Source organism: Balaenoptera acutorostrata, chromosome X (assembly GCF_949987535.1).
Source record: "Balaenoptera acutorostrata chromosome X, mBalAcu1.1, whole genome shotgun sequence".
Taxonomy (NCBI): domain Eukaryota; kingdom Metazoa; phylum Chordata; class Mammalia; order Artiodactyla; family Balaenopteridae; genus Balaenoptera; species Balaenoptera acutorostrata.
The window spans coordinates 99,933,779-99,956,528 of NC_080085.1; the positions used below are offsets into that span (position 1 = coordinate 99,933,779).

At 35.3% G+C, this 22,750-nt stretch overlaps 1 pseudogene; it reads right to left on the reverse strand.

The window, feature by feature from the left end:
- Positions 1 to 19,975: 19,975 nt before the first annotated feature.
- On the reverse strand, positions 19,976 to 20,894 carry LOC103012892 (glyceraldehyde-3-phosphate dehydrogenase-like; annotated as a pseudogene).
- Positions 20,895 to 22,750: the final 1,856 nt, after the last annotated feature.

The following is a 22,750-nucleotide window of genomic DNA, read 5'->3' on the forward strand; positions in this document are numbered from 1 at the left end:
TATTAACTGTTGCTCCATCTTTATTTTTAAATTTTTCCATATTTTAAAGTGCTTGTTTTAGTATAGTTAATATTTTGCAGTGTAGACTTATAGTTTTATTTTGCTTCTAGGGTGTTTGTCAAGGTTAGTTCACTCAGTTAATGAGCAAAGTTTCATTTCCTGATTTTGTAAATATCTCTCTATTGATATTACTGTCCTCTTGTTAATGTTTATGGCATTAAGGTGATTTATAAGATTCCTAGTTTGATGTTGCCCTTTATTGTCAGTCTAGCAAGGTCCAGTTTCTTTACTTGTGTTTTATTTGTCTGCTTTTTTGTTTATTTTGATGGTAAGTGAAAGGTTGTGAATGCTGTGAATCTTTGAATTTAAGTTTATCTTGTATTTTTCAGGACATGAAAATTTCCCTTTATTCTTTTTCCTTTCATCATTCGATTACCATAGAAGGCTTCTTCCTTCCTTTTAGTCTTTATTCTAAGGGATTGCAAAACTGTCCCTTTAAATTTCATCTAGCTCTAAATTGCCTCTGGCCCTTTAAATCAAGTTTATTTGGAAACATTACCTATAGTTCAAACTCTGATGGCCTGGATACTTTCCCACTGTATTTAAATTTAGAGTTGTTTTAAACTTTTGGTACACATTCCAAATCACCCTTAGGCCCCTTTGTTAACCTCAGTCCTCCTCACAGCCTTTTTAGTCTACATTTGCTCCTCACAAAGTCCTATAGCAGGCCAGAGGTGTGGGAGCATGAGCGTGAGTGACTGTATGCTAAGTATTTTTGATTTTCCCTCTTTTTGCTCAAAGCCATTTTGCAGTTTCAGCATTCTCTGTCTTGAAGTAATGCTGAGGTATAATTTTGCTGTAAAATGTTTATAGTTCTGAAATTATTTCATGTACTTTATAAGGGAAATTTGGGGAGTTGTTAACTATACCTTCTCTTAAGTTTCCTGGAAGTTCTAGCTTTCTCTCTTTTTTTAATGTCAGTTGCAGAATACTGAATTTTCCAGACATAATTATAAGATAAAGAGTGTAGCTTAGTAGTTATGAGTGGAAGCCTTGGACTCAAGCCTGAATTATAGTTTTACCTTTTTTTTTTTTTTTTTCTTTGCATCTTAAAGAATTTCTTAAGGCTTTATTCACTGTTTGCTTAATGCCCTGGTATATTTAGCCACATTTTAAGCTCTCCAATTTCCTTTGAAATGCACATGGGAGGGAAATGAGAAAAGCAACTGGAAAACAATAGAAAAGGCATTTAGAACAAATAGAGAAAGGCTTCGTGAAACCTACAAATGTTTGGGAACTACTTCAAGACTTTGTGCAAAGCCTTAAACACACCACCTGTTTCTCTCATTTGGGTCTTAAATGGGATGTATGCACTGCTTTCAAAGCTATCGAGAGCTATAGATGTTTTGCCTCCAAGTGAATAAATGTACAAAATGCATCCTCACCACCTCTTACTTTTAGCGCATCCTGCTTCAGACCTTTTTTTTTTTTTCACACACACACACACACACACACTGTATTTTATTTTTACAAGAGATAAATAGACTGACACCAAGCATTGTACATGGATGACCACAACAAAAGCAACAATGATTGCAATTACCAAACATGAAACACACTCATACTATGTCATAATATTGACATTCAGTCCAGTAATCCTCCACTGTAACAGCTCCTTTACTTTGCAGTGAAAATTGATTTGTATATTCTTTGCCTCTGAGTCCTTGTGGGATTTTTTTTTTAATTCAGACAGAAAGTCACAAAAATTATACTCATCCTCATCAGTTCACTCAGTCCCATGTAATTAATTTTTTTTTTCATCTTGATCTTTTGTTAGCACTTTTATGAGTTCATCAGTTTTTCATTAGAGATCTGAAAATGCTTATTCATTCAGTTCAGCAGTACAGTCAGTTACCAGAAACCTGTACTTGTCAGAGTCTTTTCCATGAATTTCTTGAAGATGAAAGCCTTTTATAGGAACATATTTGCAAAAGCATCAGAGTACACCCAGAACTGTCTGTAAATGACAAAAGACTTAAAAATGACCACTGTTAAAGATTTGATGAAAGTTCATAATAATGCAGTTGACAAGAAAATTAGTTATTTCTGAGATATACATTTTAAAGTAATAACTAGGATTATTACTTATAACATTATACCAGAACATATAAGATTTTTAGAAATTTCATGTAATGTCTGAAACATTTATATTAACATATTTCCATACAAATACAAATATAAGATTTTTAGAAATTTCATGTAATGTCTGAAACATTTATATTAACATATTTCCATACAAATAACCCAATGAAAGTTTAGTATTAGTTGTTTTGTTTGTTTTTTTATACTGCAGGTTCTTATTTGGCATCAATTTTATACACATCAGTGTAAACATGTCAATCCCAATCGCCCAATTCAGCACACCACCATCCCCACCCCACCGCAGTTTTCCCCCCTTGGTGTCCATATGTCCATTCTCTACATCTGTGTCTCAACTTCTGCCCTGCAAACTGGCTCATCTGTACCATTTTTCTAGGTTCCACATACATGCATTAATATACGATATTTGTTTTTCTCTTTCTGACTTACTTCACTCTGTATGACAGTCTCTAGATCCATCCACTTCTCAACAAATGACTCAATTTCGTTCCTTTTTATGGCTGAGTAATATTCCATTGTATATATGTACCACTACTTCTTTATCCATTTGTCTGTTGATGGGCATTTAGGTTGCTTCCATGACCTGGCTATTGTAAATAGTGCTGCAATGAACATTCGGGTGCATGTGTCTTTTTGAATTACGGTTTTCTCTGGGTATATGCCCAGTAGTGGGATTGCTGGGTCATATGGTAATTCTATTTTTAGCTTTTTAAGGAACCTCCATATTGTTCTCCATAGTGGCTGTATCAATTTACATTCCCACCAACAGTGCAAGAGGGTTCCCTTTTCTCCACACCCTCTCCAGCATTTGTTGTTTGTAGATTTTCTGATGATGCCCATTCTAACAGGAGTGAGGTGATACCTCATTGTAGTTTTGATTTGCATTTCTCTAATAATTAGTGATGTTGAGCATCTTTTCATGTGCTTCGTGGCCGTCTGTATGTCTTCTTTGGAGAAATGTCTATTTAGGTCTTCTGCCCATTTTTGGATTGGGGTGTTTGTTTCTTTGATATTGAGCTGAATGAGCTGTTTATATATTTTGGAGATTAATCCTTTGTCAGTTGATTCATTTGCAAATATTTTCTCCCATTCTGAGGGTTGTCTTTTTGTCTTGTTTATGGTTTCCTTTGCTGTGCAAAAGCTTTGTAGTTTCATTAGGTCCCATTTGTTTATTTTTGTTTTTATTTCCATTACTCTAGGAGGTGGATCAAAAAAGATCTTGCTGTGATTTATGTCAAAGAGTGTTCTTCCTATGTTTTCCTCTAAGAGTTTTATAGTGTCCAGTCTTATATTTAGGTCTCTAATCCATTTTGAGTTTATTTTTGTGTATGGTTTTAGGGAGTATTCTAATTTCATTCTTTTACATGTAGCTGTCCAGTGTTCCCAGCACCACTTATTGAAGAGACTGTCTTTTCTCCATTGTATATCTTTGCCTCCTTTGTCATAGATTAGTTGACCATAGGTGCGTGGGTTAATCTCTGGGCTTTCTATCTTGTTCCATTGATATATGTTTCTGTTTTTGTGCCAGTACCATATTGTCTTGATTACTGTAGCTTTGTAGTATAGTCTGAAGTCAGGGAGTCTGATTCCTCCACCTCCGTTTTTTTCCCTCAAGACTGCTTTGGCTATTCGGGGTCTTTTGTGTCTCCATACAAATTTTAAGATGATTTGTTCTAGCTCCGTAAAAAATGCCATTGGTAATTTGATACGGATTGCATTGAATCTGTAGATTGCTTTGGGTAGTATACACATTTTCACAATGTTGATTCTTCCAATCCAAGAACATGGTATATCTCTCCATCTGTTGGTATCATCTTTAATTTCTTTCATCAGTGTCTTATAGTTTTCTGCATACAGGTCTTTTGTCTCCCTAGGTAGGTTTATTCCTAGGTATTTTATTCTTTTTGTTGCAATGGTAAATGGGAGTGTTTCCATAATTTCTCTTTCAGATTTTTCATCATTAGTGTATAGGAATGCAAGAGATTTCTGTTCATTAATTTTGTATCCTGCAACTTTACCATATTCATTAATTAGCTCTAGCAGTTTTCTGGTGTCAGTTTTAGGATTCTCTATGTATAGTATCATGTCATCCGCAAACAGTGACAGTTTTACTTCTTCTTTTCCAATTTGTATTCCTTTTATTTCTTTTTCTTCTCTGATTGCCGTGGCTAGGACTTCCAGAACTACGTTGAATAATAGTGGTGAGAGTGGACATCCTTGTCTCGTTCCTGATCTTAGAGGAAATGCTTTCAGTTTTTCACCATTGAGAATGATGTTTGCTGTGGGTTTGTCATATATGGCCTTTATTATGTTGAGGTAGGTTCCCTCTACGCCCACTTTCTGGAGAGTTTTTATCATAAATGGGTGTTGAATTCTGTCAACAGCTTTTTCTGCATCTATTGAGATGATCATATGGTTTTTCTTCTTCAATTTGTTAATATGGTGTATCACATTGATTGATTTGCGTATATTGAAGAATCCTTGCATCCCTGGGATAAATCCCACTTGATCGTGGTGTATGATCCTTTTAATGTGTTGTTGGATTCTGTTTGCCAGTATTTTGTTGAGGATATTTGCATCTATATTCATCAGTGATATTGGTCTGTAATTTTCTTTTTTTGTAGTGCCTTTGTCTGGTTTTGGTATCAGGGTGATGGTGGCCTCATAGAATGAGTTTGGGAGTGTTCCTCCCTCTGCTATATTTTGGAAGAGTTTGAGAAGGATAGGTGTTAGCGCTTCTCTAAATGTTTGATAGAATTCACCTGTGAAGCCATCTGGTCCTGGACTTTTGTTTGTTGGAAGATTTTAAATCACAGTTTCAATTTCATTACTTGTGATTGGTCTGTTCATATTTTCTGTTTCTTCCTGATTCAGTCTTGGAAGGTTATACCTTTCTAAAAATTTGTCCATTTCTTCCAGGTTGTCCATTTTATTGGCATAAAGTTGCTTGTAGTAGTCTCTTAGGATGCTTTGTATTTCTGTGGTGTCTGTTGTAACTTCTCCTTTTTCATTTCTGATTTTATTGATTTGAGTCCTCTCCCTCTTTTTCTTGATGAGTCTGGCTAATGGCTTATCAATTTTGTTTATCTTCTCAAAGAACCAACTTTTACTTTTATTGATCTTTGCTATTGTTTTCTTTGTTTCTATTTCATTTATTTCTGCTCTGATCTTTATGATTTCTTTCCTTCTGCTAACTTTGGGTTTTGTTTGTTCTTCCTTCTCTAGTTTCTTTAGGTGTAAGGTTAGATTGTTTACTTGAGATTTTTCTTGTTTCTTTAGGTAGGCTTGTATAGCTATAAACTTCCCTCTTAGAACCGCTTTTGCTGCATCCCATAGGTTTTGGGCCGTCGTGTTTTCATTGTCATTTGTCTCTAGGTATTTTTTTATTTCCTCTTTGATTTCTTCAGTGATCTCTTGGTTATTTAGTAATGTATTGTTTAGCCTCCATGTGTTTGTCTTTTTTATGTTTTTTTCCCTGTAATTCATTTCTAATCTCATAGCGTTGTGGTCAGAAAAGATGCTTGATATGATTTCAATTTTCTTAAATTTACTGAGGCTTGATTTCTGACCCAAGATGTGATCTATCTTGGAGAATGTTCCGTGCGCACTTGAGAAGAACGTGTAATCTGCTGTTTTTGGATGGAATGTCTTATATATATCAATTAAATCTATCTGGTCTATTGTGTCATTTAAAGCTTCTGTTTCCTTATTTATTTTCATTTTGGATGATCTGTCCATTGGTGTAAGTGAGGTGTTAAAGTCCCCCACTATGATTGTGTTACTGTCAATTTCCTCTTTTATAGCTGTTAGCAGTTGCCTTATGTATTGAGGTGCTCCTATGTTGGGTGCATATATATTTATAATTGTTATATCTTCTTCTTGGATTGATCCCTGGATCATTATGTAGTGTCCTTCCTTGTCTCTTGTAACATTCTTTATTTTAAAGTCTATTTTATCTGATATGAGTATAGCTACTCCAGCTTTCTTTTGATTTCCATTTGCATGGAATATCTTTTTCCACCCCCTCACTTTCAGTCTGTATGTGTCCTAGGTCTAAAGTGGGTCTCTTGTAGACAGCATATATATGGGTCTTGTTTTTGTATCCATTCAGCCAGTCTATGTCTTTTGGTTGGGGCATTTAATCCATTCACGTTTAAGGTAATTATCGATATGTATGTTCCTATGACCATTTTCTTAATTGTTTGGGGTTTGTTTTTGTAGGTCCTTTTCTTCTCTTGTGTTTCCCACTTAGAGAAGTTCCTTTAGCATTTGTTGTAGAGCTGGTCTGGTGGTGCTGAATTCTCTTAGCTTTTGCTTGTCTGTAAAGCTTTTGATTTCTCCATCAAATCTAAATGAGATCCTTGCCGGGTAGAGTAATCTTGGTTGTAGGTTCTTCCCTTTCATTACTTTAAGTATATCATGCCACTCCCTTCTGGCTTGCAGAGTTTCTGCTGAGAAATCAGCTGTTAACCTTATGGGAGTTCCCTTGTATGTTATTTGTCGTTTTTCCCTTGCTGCTTTCAATAATTTTTCTTTGTCTTTAATTTTTGCCACTTTGATTACTATGTGTCTCGGCGTGTTTCTCCTTGGGTTTATCCTGTATGGGACTCTCTGCGCTTCCTGGACTTGGGTGGCTATTTCCTTTCCCATGTTAGGGAAGTTTTCGACTATAATCTCTTCAAATATTTTCTCTGGTCCTTTCTCTCTCTCTTCTCCTTCTGGGACCCCTATAATGCAAATGTTGTTGCGTTTAATGTTGTCCCAGAGGTCTCTTAGGCTGTCTTCATTTCTTTTCATTCTTTTTTCTTTATTCTGTTCCACAGCAGTGAATTCCACCATTCTGTCTTCCAGGTCCCTTATCCGTTCTCTTGCCTCAGTTATTCTGCTATTGATTCCTTCTAGTGTAGTTTTCATTTCAGTTATTGTATTGGTCATCTCTGTTTGTTTGTTCTTTAATTCTTCTAGGTCTTTGTTAATCATTTCTTGCATCTTCTCAATCTTTGCCTCCATTCTTATTCCGAGGTCCTGGATCATCTTCACTATCATTATTCTGAATTCTTTTTCTGGAAGGTTGCCTATCTCCACTTCATTTAGTTGTTTTTCTGGGGTTTTTTCTTGTTCCTTCATCTGGTACATAGCCCTCTGCGTTTTCATCTTGTCTATCTTTCTGTAACTGTGGTTTTTGGTCCACAGGCTGCAGGATTGTAGTTTTTCTTGCTTCTGCTGTCTGCCCTCTGGTGGTTGAGGCTATCTCACCAGGTTTGTTTTTATTTTGTCTTTTGACTTCTTCAGTGACCTATTTGTTGTTTAGTAGCATGTTATTTAGCATCCATGTATTTGTGTTTTTTGCAGTTTTTTCTTATAGTTGATTTCTAGTCTCATACCATTGTCAGAAAAGATGCTTGATATGATTTTAATCATCTTAAATTTATTGAAACTTGATTTCTGGCCTAGCATGTAATCTATCCTGGAGAATGTTCCATGTGCACATGAAAAGAATGTATATTCTTCTACTTTTGGATGAAATGTTATATATAATATATGTATATATAAATTTTAAGTCCATCTGGTCTAATGTCTAATGTGTCTTTTAAGACCAATATTTCCTTTTTGATTTTATGTCAGGAAATCTGTCCATTGAAGTAAGTGGGCTGTTAAAGTTCCCTATTATTATTGTGCTACTATCACTTTCTCCCTTTATGTCTGCTAATATTTGCTTTATGTATTTAGGTGTTCTTATATTGGGTGCATATATAATTGTTATATCTTCTTGTTGGAATTACCCCTTTATCATTATGTAATGTCCTTCTTTGTCTCTTGTTACAGTCTTTGTTTTAAAGTCTCTTTTGTCTGATATAAGTATTTCTACCTCAGCTTTATTTTTATTTCCACTTGCACAGAACACCTTTTTTCATCCCCTTTCAGTCTGTGTCTTTTTAAATCTGAAGTGAGTCTCTTGTAGGCAGCATATTATGAGTCTTATATTTTTAATCCATTCAGACACCCTATGTGTTTTTATTGGAGCATTTAGTCCATTTACACTTCAAGTAATTATTGATAGGGATGTACTTATTGCCATTTTGTTAATTCTTTTCTGATTGTTTACATAGTTCTTTTTTGTTCCTTTCTTCTTCTTTTGCTCTTTTCCTTTGTGATTTGATGACTATATTTTGTGTTATGTTTGGATTCCTTTCTCTTTGTGTGTGTGTGTGTCTATTATAGGTTTTTGGTTTATGGTTACCATGAGGTTCATAAATAAATAAATAAATACACAAACACACATATATACACACACATTACACATATATAAATAATCACATACATGATTGTTTTAAGTCGATGATCTCTTAAGTTCAAACTCATTCTGATACCTCTGCATTTTTACTCCCCCCATGCTAAATGTTTTTGACATCATGTTTTACTGCTTATTGTGGATATAGATTATTTTACTACCTTTGTCTTTTAAGCTTCCTACTAGGTTTATAAGGGTTGATCTCTTGTTTATACTGTATACTTGCATTTACCATTGAGATTTTTCCCATCATAATTTTCATTTTTCTAATGGTGTTCTTTTCTGCTTTGTGAAGTCCCTTTAACATTTCTTTTAAAGCCTGTTTAGTGGTGCTGAACTCTTTTTTTTTTTAATTTATTTTATCCATTTATTTAATTTTTGGCTGCATTGGGTCTCCGCTGCTGCACGTGGGTTTTCTCTAGTTGCTGAGAGCAGGGGCTACTCTTTGTTGTGGTGCGCAGGCTTCTCATTGCGGTGGCTTCTCTTGTTGTGGAGCATGGGCTTTAGGCGCGTGGGCTTCAGTAATTGTGGCACACGGGCTCTAGAGCGCAGGCTCAGTAGTTGTGGCGCACGGGCTTAGTTGCTCCGCGACATGTGGGATCTTCCCGGACCAGGGCTCGAACCCCTGTCCCCTGCATTGGCAGGCGGATTCTTAACCACTGCACCACCAGGGAAGCCCTGAACTCTTTTAGCTTTTTCTTTTCTGTAAAACTCTCTCTGTCCTTCAAATTGGAATAGCCTTGCCATTAAAGTATTCTTGGTTGTAGGTTTTTCCTTTTCATCACTTTGAATATATCATGTCACTCCCTTCTGGCCTGCAGAGCTTCTGCTCTAAAGTCAGCTGAGAGTCTTATGGGAGTTCTTTTGTATGTAACTAGTTGCTTTTCCCTTGCTGCTTTTCAGCTTCTTGTTTTATTTTTAATTTTTTCCATTTTAATTATAATGCATCTTGGTGTGGACCTCTTTAGGTTCATCTTGTTTGGCACTTTTTGTGCTTCCTGAACGTGGATGTCTCTTTCCAAGATGAGGGAAGTTTTCATCTATTATTTCCTCAAATAAGTTCTTTGCCTCTTCTGCTCTCTCTTCTCTTTCTTGGACCCTTATAATTTCGAACATTTATAGGTTTGATGTTGTTTCAAAGGTCTCATAAAATATCTTCATTTAATTTTTTTTTTCTTTTTTCCACTAAGCTTGAATGATTTCCATTACTCTGTCATCCAGTTCACTGATCCATTCCTCTGTATCATTGAATCTGCTGTTGGTTTTGTCTAGTGTATTTTTCACTTTAATTGTTGTATTTTTCCGCTCTGTTGGTTGTTCTTAGTTTTTCTCTGTGTTACAGTTTTCACTGTGTTCATCTAATCTTCTCCCAAGTTCATTGAACATCTTTATGAGCATTACCTTGAACTCCTTATTGGGTAGATTGCTTACCTCCACTTTGTTTAGTTCTATTTCTGAGGTTTTGTCTTATTCCTTCATTTGAAACATATTCCTCTGTCTCCTCATTTTTCCTAAATTTCTATGTTCGTTTCTACATATTAGGTAGGTTGGTTACATTTCTTAGTCTCAGAGAGGTAGCCTTATGTAGGAAATGTCTTGTTGGGCCCAGCACTGCACTCCTCTCTGGTCACCAGAACCATATGCTCTAGGTTGACCCCTGTGTATGCCCTTCTGTTTTAGCAGGGCTGACTACTGTGGGTGCAATGGTAGGTGGAGCTGGCTCCCAGCCTGGTTGATTCCAGGTCCTGTCTCTAGCAGTGGCTGCTGACCAGCTGGTGGGTGAGGTTAGGTCCTGGCATGGCTGGCTTCCTGACCCATGGCATCCTGGGTGTGTTGCAGGCCTGCTGACAGGCAGGGCCAAGGTCTGGCACAGTTGTCTGAATGGCCTGGGGGGTGGTCCTGGGGCTAGTGCTGTCCTGCTGGTGACCAGGTTAGGGTCCCAGGGTCACTGATTGCTGGGCCCCAGAGAACACAGGACTGGTACTGGCCCTTTGCTTAAATTATTCTTTTTTCCATATTCTAAGGAAATAGTTAAGGAATATTCTACAATTTTGCTTTTTGTTCACTGATAATTTATCCACTAAAGTATTTTTTCTTATAAATACAAGCTTTGTATCAATATTGTAGAACTTTAAATTCATCTAATGATGATTTCATGAATATTTGTTTTAGACAAAATTATAATAGATACAGTTGGACAATTTCTAGATAGAAAGCTATATGAAGAAAAAAATTAAAAATCGCCTTTCAAACAGTCAACTTTATTCTTCAAATTTGTATATGTTTTGATTATTCCAAATACTATTTGAATTGAAAAATTCCTGATCTTTTGGGAATTTAAATTTTATGAATGATGGTTTTTCCAGGCTACTTGAAGAACAATTTTTTTTTCCGTATATACAAAGCTACTTAATAACATAAAATTTTATGAAAATACCAATGCTTAGTTTCTAAAAAGAAAAAAGCAAATACTTATATTTAGCTATACCTGCACAAATGTATTATGTTATAAATCAAAACATCAAAGTTTTATAGCTTGAAACCATAAGGTTTGACTGACATATCTGGTGTGTTTCATATAATAAAATTGATGCTACTAGATGGTCATGACTCTAAGTAAAGGCTTTATTGACTACCACCATGAAAATATAACAAAGTACTCAATATGATGTGTTCTTTGAATGCACCAAAAAATAGGTAATTCTATAGGATACTGCCAAGTAACTAGCTAAGTCATCACATTGAAGAGCAAATTGGCAGAATTGTGAAGAGAGTAATACTGTTCTGGTATTAATAACTTCCCCTTTTTTGCCCACATTACCTTCAATTCATGCTATCAATGACCTCATGATACCTGCTTTGTGCCAAAGTTCCTATAGTAAACTAAACTCCCATTTGAGAAATCCATCGAAGAGCCTGAATAAGGCACCTTTTAAATGAATGCATGTTTAGTAATAAAAGTACAACCATATTGGCAGGACCATTGGGTCAGAGTCACGGCTGGTAGACGTGGTCCACAGAAAGAAGTTGTAATTTAGTGCCTCTTAGGTAGTAGCTTGTTGTACCTGTTTATGTCTTGTATTTTCCAAAGTTGTATTTCATTTCAACTAATTGGAGGTGTTGTAAAATGAAAGGCCTGGTCTGATTTGATGTTAGACTTCCCTTGTTGCCCTTTAAAAATGCCAAATGGGAGGAAAAAATTGAGAAGAAAATCTATGCACTGGGAAGCAGGTTGGGAGGAGCTACTGTCAGGGGGGCTGAAAATTCAGATATTTAGGTTCAGAACTTTAGTAGAGACCAGCAGTACATTTAAGCATACAGTTTTGAAAGCTATTAATAAGAAATCTGTTTGATTATGTTTGCTAAAGAAAATATTTTCTCTCTTAAGCTAGGGGAACTATGTAAACACCTGCAAATTGAGGTAACTCTATTCCACTAACCACCTCTACTACAACTACTGCATAAAAGCAGAAACATACTCATTAAATATAGCTGAAAATCATATCATTAGCATGGATATCTCATGCATGAATTACCTTATCCAAAGCAAAATAAATCCTTTTCTGCAAGCAGTTTATAATGTGCAAAATTTTGTTGGTGCTTATTAACAAGAAATAAACCAATTTCAATTCATCTACTGACTTAAGGTCCCACTGATGCAGTTGAGGTTTGAGTTTTTAACAGCATCTTGCCCTATCTTAGATAAAAAATAATCTGCATTTTTTGTAACCTGAACTTGTACTTTATGGGAAATCTAAATGCACATTATAGAATGTCAACTTTTAGTTAAATAGATGATGATATGTTTAAAAAGAGAAGCTGGTTATTTTTTCTTTGTTTTTCATTTGTAATATCCTGAACATTGAAGAAATTTTTGGAAAAATTGCTCAATGTAAAAGCCAGTTCTCTTTAGGGTATCTGTGAATGCCTTCACAGCCTAACTTAGGCAATGGAGTTCTCTAAACCTTAACTCAAATATTCAATAATAATTGATGTGAGTACAACCAAAATATATTTTAAAGCTAATGAAGAGTAAAGCACATCTTCTAACTTGATTTTCCCTACATAAATATTTGAAGATATGAAGTAGCAGATCCTTACTGGGTATCTGTGTTCAATGTCTAATCGATATTTTGGGGCCAGGAGATCTTATTTTAGAGTCCACAAATCCTGGGTTTTTGTTAATTAAATTCAAATGGTATGCAAATTTAGACAGAGAAAATGACATCTCTATTTTCCTTATCCTCTAACTAAAAACTAACATTTCTTTTCATTTTGAAAGTGGGCAACAGACCACTGTAATATTGGCCATACTTACTACTTTGTCAGCAATAGACAGCACAGATAATTTCGTGTCACATAAAAGTTGCAATAATTATATTAAAATAAATTTAACCTCATCTTATTTCAAAATTATGATCATTTTAGACCTGATGCTAAATCTTGTTATCCAATGTGTTAAAATGAAGCAAGAATATTACTATATTATAAAAATATAAAGATATTTTGATAGCTATATTTCAATATAACTTTTTTATTTGTAAATGAGTATATTAAAAGTTTGTACTTCAAGTGGTTATTCTAAGGATATAGTGCTTAGAATCATATCTGATACACAGTATTTGCTACAGTTACCTGCTTTTAGAGATTTCATAATTCTACTGTATATACAGAGCATGTTTCCATGAAACTTAGCCACATAAGACAGGATGTAATGTGTAGCAAAAATGAACAATGAAAGTGATAATTATTTTAGGAATCCAAAGAAAGCGATAAATTAGAGTTGTCTAGTATTTCTCTAGGATGGCTTCATGGAGGTAAAAGATTGGCCTTAGCTGGGTTTGACAGAGGAAATCCTATGGTGTCCTCAAACTTGTAAAGTTGGATTTATCATAGTGCATGCCTGCATTGGTGAGTGTAAAATCTGGTATGGATTTTAGGACCACTTTGGGGTGCCTTGAGGTACAAAATGATGAATTATTTCATTGACAGTCTCAAAATTTGCCTATGTGATTACTGCTGTTGCTCTCATGAAAAATTGATATTGCTCAAGAAAAGCAGTGTGGCAGGGTATGGAAACATGGGTCCCTGAATCAGCTGGCCATGTTTTTAAATCCTGCCTCTGTAGTTTTGGGCAAATTGCTTAAATTCTTTAAATTTTTTCATAGGAAATTCTGTTTGCTTAATCACTCAGCGAATATTTATTATTTGTCTATTTTGCGTCAGGTACTATGCTAGGTTCTGAAGATAAGGCAAATAAGGTACATAGATCCAACATGGAATTTAAAGTCTCTAAAAGAAAACTATACCTACCTCAAAGGGTTGTATTGAGGATTAGGAGTATCATAAATTCATGTTGTAAAATTGTAAAATATAAATAAAGCAAAATATTTAAACTTTATGGTACCTTATCTAGCCTATAGTAGGTCCCCAATAAATGGTAGCTGATATTACTGTTACAAACTCTTAGAAGTATTTTAAGTGTTCTGAGGCAATTCTAATACAGAGCCAGATTTGAAAATCACTGATTTAGAACAGTGGTTCTCAAACTTGTCTGCATATTGGAATTATTTGGGGGAGCTTACAAACTACTGATCATTGGCCCCAGCCCCCAGTAATTCTGATTTACTTGAACTCAGGTGTGGCCTGGGTGTTGGCATTTTGAAAATCTCCTCAGGTAATTACAACTTGCAGCCAAGGTTGTGCACAACTGAGAAAATACCAAGCACTCAAATCTGCTAAATATAGTACATTCAACTTTTTATTTTCATTTTCTGCCCTAAATCCTTGATGACAGTATTTATTAGGGATTTTGACAAATGCAACTTTATAATGACAAGACTCCTCATATAACATAAAATTGGAGAAAAATAAGGATGACGAGCCTGTTCATTTATCATATATTATTTTGTGTAGTGCTACAATGATAAGAATATGTGGAGCCAGGTTTGATTAGCAGCACTGGAGGGCGTCTACCTATTTACATTGTAGCAAGAACTAAGGTGAGGGTGTTATGTTATTGTTGTCATCCTTATCATCATTTCAGCACTACTTACTGGGTTTTATAGCCAGACACTGAGAAAGCGTGTGTGTGTGTGTGTGTGTGTGTGTTTGTGTGTACGTACACTTCTTATAACAACACTATGAGCTAATTTAATATTATCTCATTTAGAGATGAGTAAAAAGAGATTTATGATAAATAACTTGACCATGGTAATCAGCCTAGTAAGTTTCAAACTCTGGATTTAAACTTAATTCTGCCAGACTTCAAAAAATGCACACTTAATTACTTTATACTGTCTCATAAAGAGATGACCCTTACCTATATTTTAGAATTCTTTCATTGTTCTGATCAGAAAATATTCCTTCATACTCTTGTGTGTCATCTGGCTTTTGATTTCTTGCTCTTCTAGATTCCCTGTGTTAATGTATGCTTTCATTGTGACACTTAAGCTGGTATTAATCTGCAATTTTATCTGATATGTAGTATCTGCTTTAATACCTATACAAAGGTAAATATGATTATTCTATATTACAAATGAGGAAGCTGAGGCTCACAAGTTAGATAAGTTGCAATTGTTGACAACTAGTTAGTATAGAAGCCAGTATCAGAGCTCAGAAATACCAAAGTACATGCTTTCAACCACTACAAGGGAATCATACAACTATTCTATCCAACTCCCTCTTCCATATGATTTTCCATTCCCCTCCCAGACATCCAACAATCATCTGCAACAGAATCAGACACTCAGGGCTGGGGTGGGGGTGGGAGGGAAGCCGACCTAGGCCTCGGCTTCTTAGGAGAAACTGAAGCCCATCAATTTAAGATTGGGTAAAAATTAAAATTAACTTGATATGAAAGCATTGAACCTCATATTTTTAAAAGGGACATCTGGTCGGAAGAAAGGAAATAATATTCACTGCTATACCAATTATTTTGTGCCTCAAGTCACCAAGAAAAATGCATAATGTAATTTGTGAAATGAGTTGAATTCTAAGAAGATTCACTTCAGAGATGACTAAATAAAAGGGAAAAATGGTTTTGGAGCTTCAGTATGTAAGTTACAGTTATCTAGAAAATTAACTTATATTGCTACTTTATTCTCTAATTGTATAAAATAAGTGTATGTGTAATGCAACAGCTCCCTTCTCATAGATTACTATCGCTGAATTGGAATTTAATGTTTTCCTTTCAGTTTTTATCTGAGGATCGTATAAAAAGCAATTCATGACTATACTTGCTGTGGTATTTTTCTTGAGGACATATCCACAATGTTATTTAATGTCCTGTATAAAGACATGAACATAAACACTGATACATACACACCCCTTTCACACGTATTTCTAGTTTAGTTAAAAGTAAGCTTCCCATGAGTAACTAATACGCTTTACAATAATGAAAATGGATTAAATTTTGCTTAGAAGTGTTTAAAACACCAACTGTATTAAAAGTGATTTTTATAGATGCAAAGTTGTCCATCAAATGTATAGATGGCTTTTTAATAAAGTGATAATAAAGTAATTAGACCAGCATTTTCCATAGCTCCTACTAGAGAACATTAATTTCATGGGGTGTTTAAAGTTGGCATGTAAAAAAATCCCTTAATAAGTTTGCAAACACTAGGTTAAATGGATATATATATATAAGTTTGCAAACACTAGGTTAAATGGATACACACACACACACACACACACACACACACACAGTTTTCTCACAGGATTTCCCAGTGCCTTTAATGTTCACATTTTGATTTCCCAAAAGGAGAATATATTGTGAACCATTTCCTGAACTTATTAGACCATTAAACCATTTGTTTACAGGGTATTCCATAAAACGCAGAAGAGAAAATAATCCTTTAGGTATTTTAATGAATAATGAAGGCTTTGGGGATTTCTATTTACACTGAATTAAAGGAAGAGAATGGCAGTAGAATTGTAGCAAGGCTTGCTTATTTTGCCTCTCTCTAGTTTGATAACAGCTGTTTTAATGGTTTCCAGTTACACGAAGATAGCCTTGTTCAGTCATGGTCAATCTGGAGAAGAGCCAGATTCTAGGTACATATGGGATATACACACTTCAGAAGTGAAAAGCATCATGGGACTTCATCCCAAAAGAATGGATGAAACATTTCTTAATACTGAGTTTTTTCCCTCCCTCCCTCCCTCCCTTTCTCTCACTCTCTTTCTTTCTTTCTTTTTTTCTTTCTTTCTCTTTTTGTAACTGTAGATTCAATTTATACTATGAGCAAGTCAGACAAAATTAGTCTATGGCGATAGAAGTCAGAATAGTGATGACCTCTGATGGGTAGGAACTGACTGGGACAGACCTGAAAGAAACTTCTAGATGATAAAAAGGTGCTATATCTTGATCTAGGTGAAGATTATATATATATAAACAGCTTACATATATATGTAAAAATTTATCAAGTTCTTTACTGAAGGTGTATGTACATTATTGAATATAACCTTTACATTAACCGAATAAAATCTTCAAACTTAGGTAATATCTGTCTGTCTGTCTCTCTCTCTCTCTATATATATATATATAGATATATCTTTCTCTATTTTTTCTTGCCTATTTAATACAGATTTCTTAATGCAGATATTTAAAGGGAACTCTGCACTGCCCTGGCAACCATATCAACACAGAGAATGAATGAATGACTACACATGGATAAATAGTATTTGCAGGTTTGCACATATATCTAGCATTTACTCTTAGAGAATGACATACCAAAGAAAGGATGGGGAGTGGGAGCAGTATGCACCAGTGAGGAGAAAGATTTTATCAATAGCATTGTTTAGACTTGCTGGTGCATGGTGATATTAACAACAACAGCAACGACTTTCAGGAATTTTATCATTGTTTTTAAATTCTCCAAAAGCAAAGCACTCCCTCTGTGCCTGCACCTGGAGTGGACCACCTCTACTACCGTGTACTTGGTATCCCACTGCTGTTAGAATTGTCTTTAAATAAATCTCTACTTAAGACACTAAATTGCTAACAAACTTCTACAAAATAATGATTAATTTATACATATTTTAAAAACATCTGACACAAATTTCTGCCAATACTCAACATTTTCACATATGCTAAGATTTAATATTTAAAACTGAAAAAATATGGAAAAAACTGAAAAAAATATAGAAAAAATTGTGGCATGAATCTGACCATAGAAATGAGTACTTATAAACATTGGCATGCTTATTGTGAAATTCACTTAATAAAACCTATTAAAATCAAGCACCCTGGAAATTTCAGTTGTATAAATTTACCCCCATATGGCCATGTCCTTCATTAAAGTAATACTTAAATTGATTACAACATGTATCTCTCATTTCTTATATTTTAAATGTACAACATACTTAAAGTGGACTGAATTATGTCCTTAGCCAGATACCAAATAAAAAGGGCCATTGTTAATTGGCGTCCTGTAGGCTCTCTATCTCTACCTCTTGTCTGCTATAACTCTAATTCTAGCTGCTTGAAGACCTTATAATTCTTTCTCTTGCCAGATATTTTCACTGGCTTTGTGTTATGCCCTCTAGTCCCTGATCCAAAATTACTTTTGCCCCGATGATTACATCCCCTCTTTCTTCTCAGAAAGAAATGACGTAGTATAAGCCTATTACTCCTTTTATCTCGAGAAAATTGGGAAAAAACCTTCAGGTCCTGCTAGATAAATAAAGGATTCAAATGTTTTTCATCAACATAACTCACCCATCTAGAATGTGAAGAGGACAGTAGTGGTACTTAATTGGGAGTAATAGAACTATAGAAAATATAATAACTAATTGATTATGAGATAAAGGCCAATGATCACTAGAAAATAAGATGAAAATTTATTTGTATTCTGAATTATTAATGAAATTCTGATATCAATATTCTAATGTATAGAGATCACTGCTTAGGTTAACCCTCTAGGATTTCAGACAGTATTGAGTGGGACCAGGATGTTAACAAAATTCTTAGGAGTTAATCATCTATATCTTAATTTGAATTGTGGTACACTACATTAAATTTTCTGCTTAAAGAAAAGAAGACAACCGCCTTTCATTTGTGACTAGTGCCACTCAATTTCATACATTCAGTTCTGAAACTTTACAAGAGACATGAAGCTAGCCTAACTACATATTTTTCATATTTTTAGAGGTGTCATGGCTTAATTCTTGATACCCACAACCTTGATAATAACTGGTGTCTGCCTTAAGTGTGCTTCAATTCAGAAATTATATTAAACTCAAAATTTTCTTTATTAGCTATGAACTTTTAAAAGAATTAAGTCTTTCTCCTCTACATGTAGAAGTGTGGTTTATCAACATTTTGGCAATATGAACATGTATATTAGAAATATTTATCTTCCTAGACTTGGCTCAATGTAGCAAACATTTACTGAATGTCTACAAAAGCCAGGAGAGGCACCAGTGCTAAATATAGGTATTTGCTATGAATGCATATTTTCTCTCTATCCATTGTGATAAGGTGTTCTCTCTACTCTGAACATCAGTATTGGCAATCACAGTTTTCTCAGCCATCCGATTACATTTAGAGAAAAAACTGGATCTTATTTCTAAACCTCTGGATGATTTTCATGTGGAAACTTTATTCAAAGAATTATGTCTTTATACACCTTCTAAAGGGTAGTATTCAAATTTACTGGTAATTATTTTTTGTAGAAGGATATGCTTAGAGAAGATCTTGAAACTGTTAATAACCCCTCTTCAATTAGAAGTCACAGATTAGAATTCTGTGAGCATACTTGTCAAGTGATTTCTCTCTCCCTCTGAGTTGTAGTATGTGGAAACAGAAACTCAAAGAAAACAAACAAAACATGAATGTTTCACTAAATTCCAGGGATGGAAAAAATTCTGATGGTTATTGGTTCCAATTCTATATTTAACTGCTATTCTAGATATATGATAGTGATTTCTTCTTTTTCAAATTAAGGCTTTGAGATTTTTCCTAATCAAGCAGGGTAAGATATATAAATAGAAATATACACATACACACACACATCATAGCAGCACAGGCCTTTGGAATCAGATTTTGATTATATACTTGGATCTGTAATTTTCTAACTTCAAGTAACTTTATTCAGTATTAGTTTTCTAATCTATAAAATGGAGATAAAATACATCGTTCACTGGGTTATCATGAAAAGTAAACAAGACAAAATGTATGTAGCAGAGTGAAAATATATCACTTCAATAGTTGGTAACATAATTTCTCTTATGAAAGGAACTGTCTTTATTTAGAAAAAGTTAACTGCTTATTTAGGCTGGGTACAGTGTATTTTCTATTGATGGTACACGACAAGGTAAGGCTCACTAAGCCCCTCCCCCCTTTTAGGGGTTCTGGGTTGAAAGATTTTGATATTCTCAGTATGTTGGGGGATCAAGTTGGAGCAAGGACTCCCCAGCAGCTGAGGGCCTCTCTCGTGCTCTTGCTGGGGCTGGAGATCCAGGGGCTCTCACTCCTCAGACACTATGTGGACCATAAGGCCCCCCACCCTTTTGCTGCAGCTAGACAAAGTGTTTGTTAAGGGCAATGCCAGCCCCAGCATCCAGGGAGGAAGAGTGGGGTGTCACTGCTAAAATTGCAATAGAAAACTTGGTTCTCAGTGTAGCCCAGTGTGGTCTTTAGGGTGCCTTGCAATGCCCGCTTTACCTCTTCTTGATAATGTCATATGACATAAATAATGTCATATTTAGCCTGGTTTCTCCAGGCCTCACGTCAGATCTATGTCAAACACATTGGGGATGGAGGCATGGAAGGCCATGCCAGCAAATTTCCAATTCAGCTCAGGGATGTCCTTGCTCCAAAGCCTTTGGCAGTGCCAGTAGAAGCAGGGATGATGTTCTGGGCAGTTCCTCATCCATCAGAGTACAGTTTCCCAGTAAGCCCATCAATGGTCTTCTGGATGGCAGTGACAGTATGAACTGTGGTCATGAGTCCATCCACAGTGACATTGGCCAGGGGTGCCAAGCAGGTGGTAGTGCAGGAGGTATTGCTGACCATCTTGAGGGAGTTGTACTTCTTATGGTTCATGCCCATCACAAACATGGGGCTATCAGCAGAAGGGACAGAGATGATGAGCCTTTTGGCTCTACACTTCATGTGAGGCCCAGTCTTCTCCAAGGTAGTGAGGACACCAGTGGACTCCAGAACATACTCAGCACCAGCAGCACCCCATTTGATATTGGCAGGATATTGCTCCTGGAAAATGGAGGTGGGCTTTCCACTGATGACAAGCTTCCCCTTCTCAGACTGGACTGTGCCATTGAACTTGCCATGGGTGGAATCACACCAGAATGTGTAAACCTTGTAGTTGTAGTCAGTGAAGCAGTTATCAATGGTAATACTCACTTTGCCATAGTTAAGAGCAACCCTGGTGACCAGGTGCCCAGTGCAGCCAAATCCATTTACTATGGCCTTCACCATTGTGTCTTAGGGACATTGCTGGAATTGCACAAGAAAATGTGGCTGTCTGTTGAATGGGGAGGAGCAGAGAGACTAAACTATTTATTTAGATGTGAAGATAAGGTCCTGAAACTATGTTTTAGAAAAAGACGATAAAAAATAATTAAAACTCTGCTTGAGAAGTGAATAGATTTTGTGGGTCATGAGGAGAAAGAAGAGAGAGAGATAATCAGTTGAAGTTATGGAATTCTGAGTTATGGAAGAGTAGGTGGCTCAAACTGTTCAGTGTTAGGGTGGCCAAAGGCTGTTAAGAACATAAGTAACTAATTTTAATTTCTTGGTGTTCTTGCCATGTAAAATTCTTCTACCTGCTCAAACCTTTAGTAAAGTATGCTACGCACAAAAATGCCTTTTGTAAATAGTTATTAGAGAATAAGATTCAGATGTCAGTAAAAGCAGAGGCTTAAATTCAGAAGTAAAAAAATAAAAGTCCCTAGAAGCACAGGAATCTTGGGGCAAGTGTTGGGCTCCAAAGAATGAATAATAGATACTTAAATTAATGTATCTAAATGTAAAAAGCCAGAGTGACCTCTGCCAATATTTGGGTTACTTGTATAATTAATATGTAAAAGGGCATGTATTAAGCCTTCAGTAAATATTAACTGCTGTTGTATAAAATGTGGATAAATGTTGGATTGTACTCTAGGAATGATTGAGCTGAAGTGATAAAAAGAATGAGTAGAGGTTCAAATACCACCTTCCCTTTTTCCCATAGTTGAAATTAGTTGGTCCTTCCTTGACACTTCCAAAGGAAAATTCATAGGCATGGCTGCCTCCTCTAGAACACCGTGAGCTTCTTGAGGGTAGAGACATTCAATATTAATTGAATGTGGTGAGCAATTAATTCCTATTACTCAACACAAGACATTGTCTGCAATAGACTGTCAAACAAACCACAGTGACCAACAACATGAGAAGATAGAGAAACCCTGGAAATGTAGTATAGACATACTTCACAGATATTGTGGGCTTGGTTCCAGACCACTGCAATAAAGTGAATATCACAATATAGTGAGTCATGAATTTTTTTGTTTCCCAGTGCATATAAAAGTTATGTTTACAGTATACTGTAGTCTATTAAGTGTGCAATAGCATTATGTCTTAAAAAACAATGTACATACCTTAATTAAAAAATACTTTATTGCTAAAAAATGTTAATCATCTTCTGAGCCTTCACCGAGTAGTAATCTTTTTATAATAGTAACATCAAAGAATCACTGATCACAGATCATCATAACAAATATATTAATAATGAAAAAGTTTGAAATATGGCAAGAATTGCTAAAATGTGACACATAGACATGACGTGAACAAATGCTGTTGGAAAAATGGCACCAATAGACTTGTACAACACAGGGTGGCTGTAAACCTTCAATTGTAAAAAATGCAATATCTTCAAAACCCAATAAAATGAAGCATAATAAAATGATATATGCCTGTAATATGAATATATCTTTATATTATATCATCTGCTGCCTTCTCTGGCCACCTTGGGACTAGGTCATTTTCTTATATCCCGCAAAATAGAGGCCATAGCCATGCTTTGGAGTCTATATTGCAAGTTGAGGGAAATGTACTCCTGTGAGTTTTATTCACGTGTGACAAAGGGACAGTTACCTATAAAGTACACAGAAAATAATAATTTTATTCTTTTAGGTCCACCTTGTTTTTCATGTTTATGAACTATCTTCATCTTAGATGAGTAAATGTAATATTTGAATTTTTTCTCTATTATATTTAATAGAGAAAACCTTGCTCCTTAAAACCTTGTTCCAGTGGTTGATTTAGTATTCATATTGATTTTTTATTTATTTTAT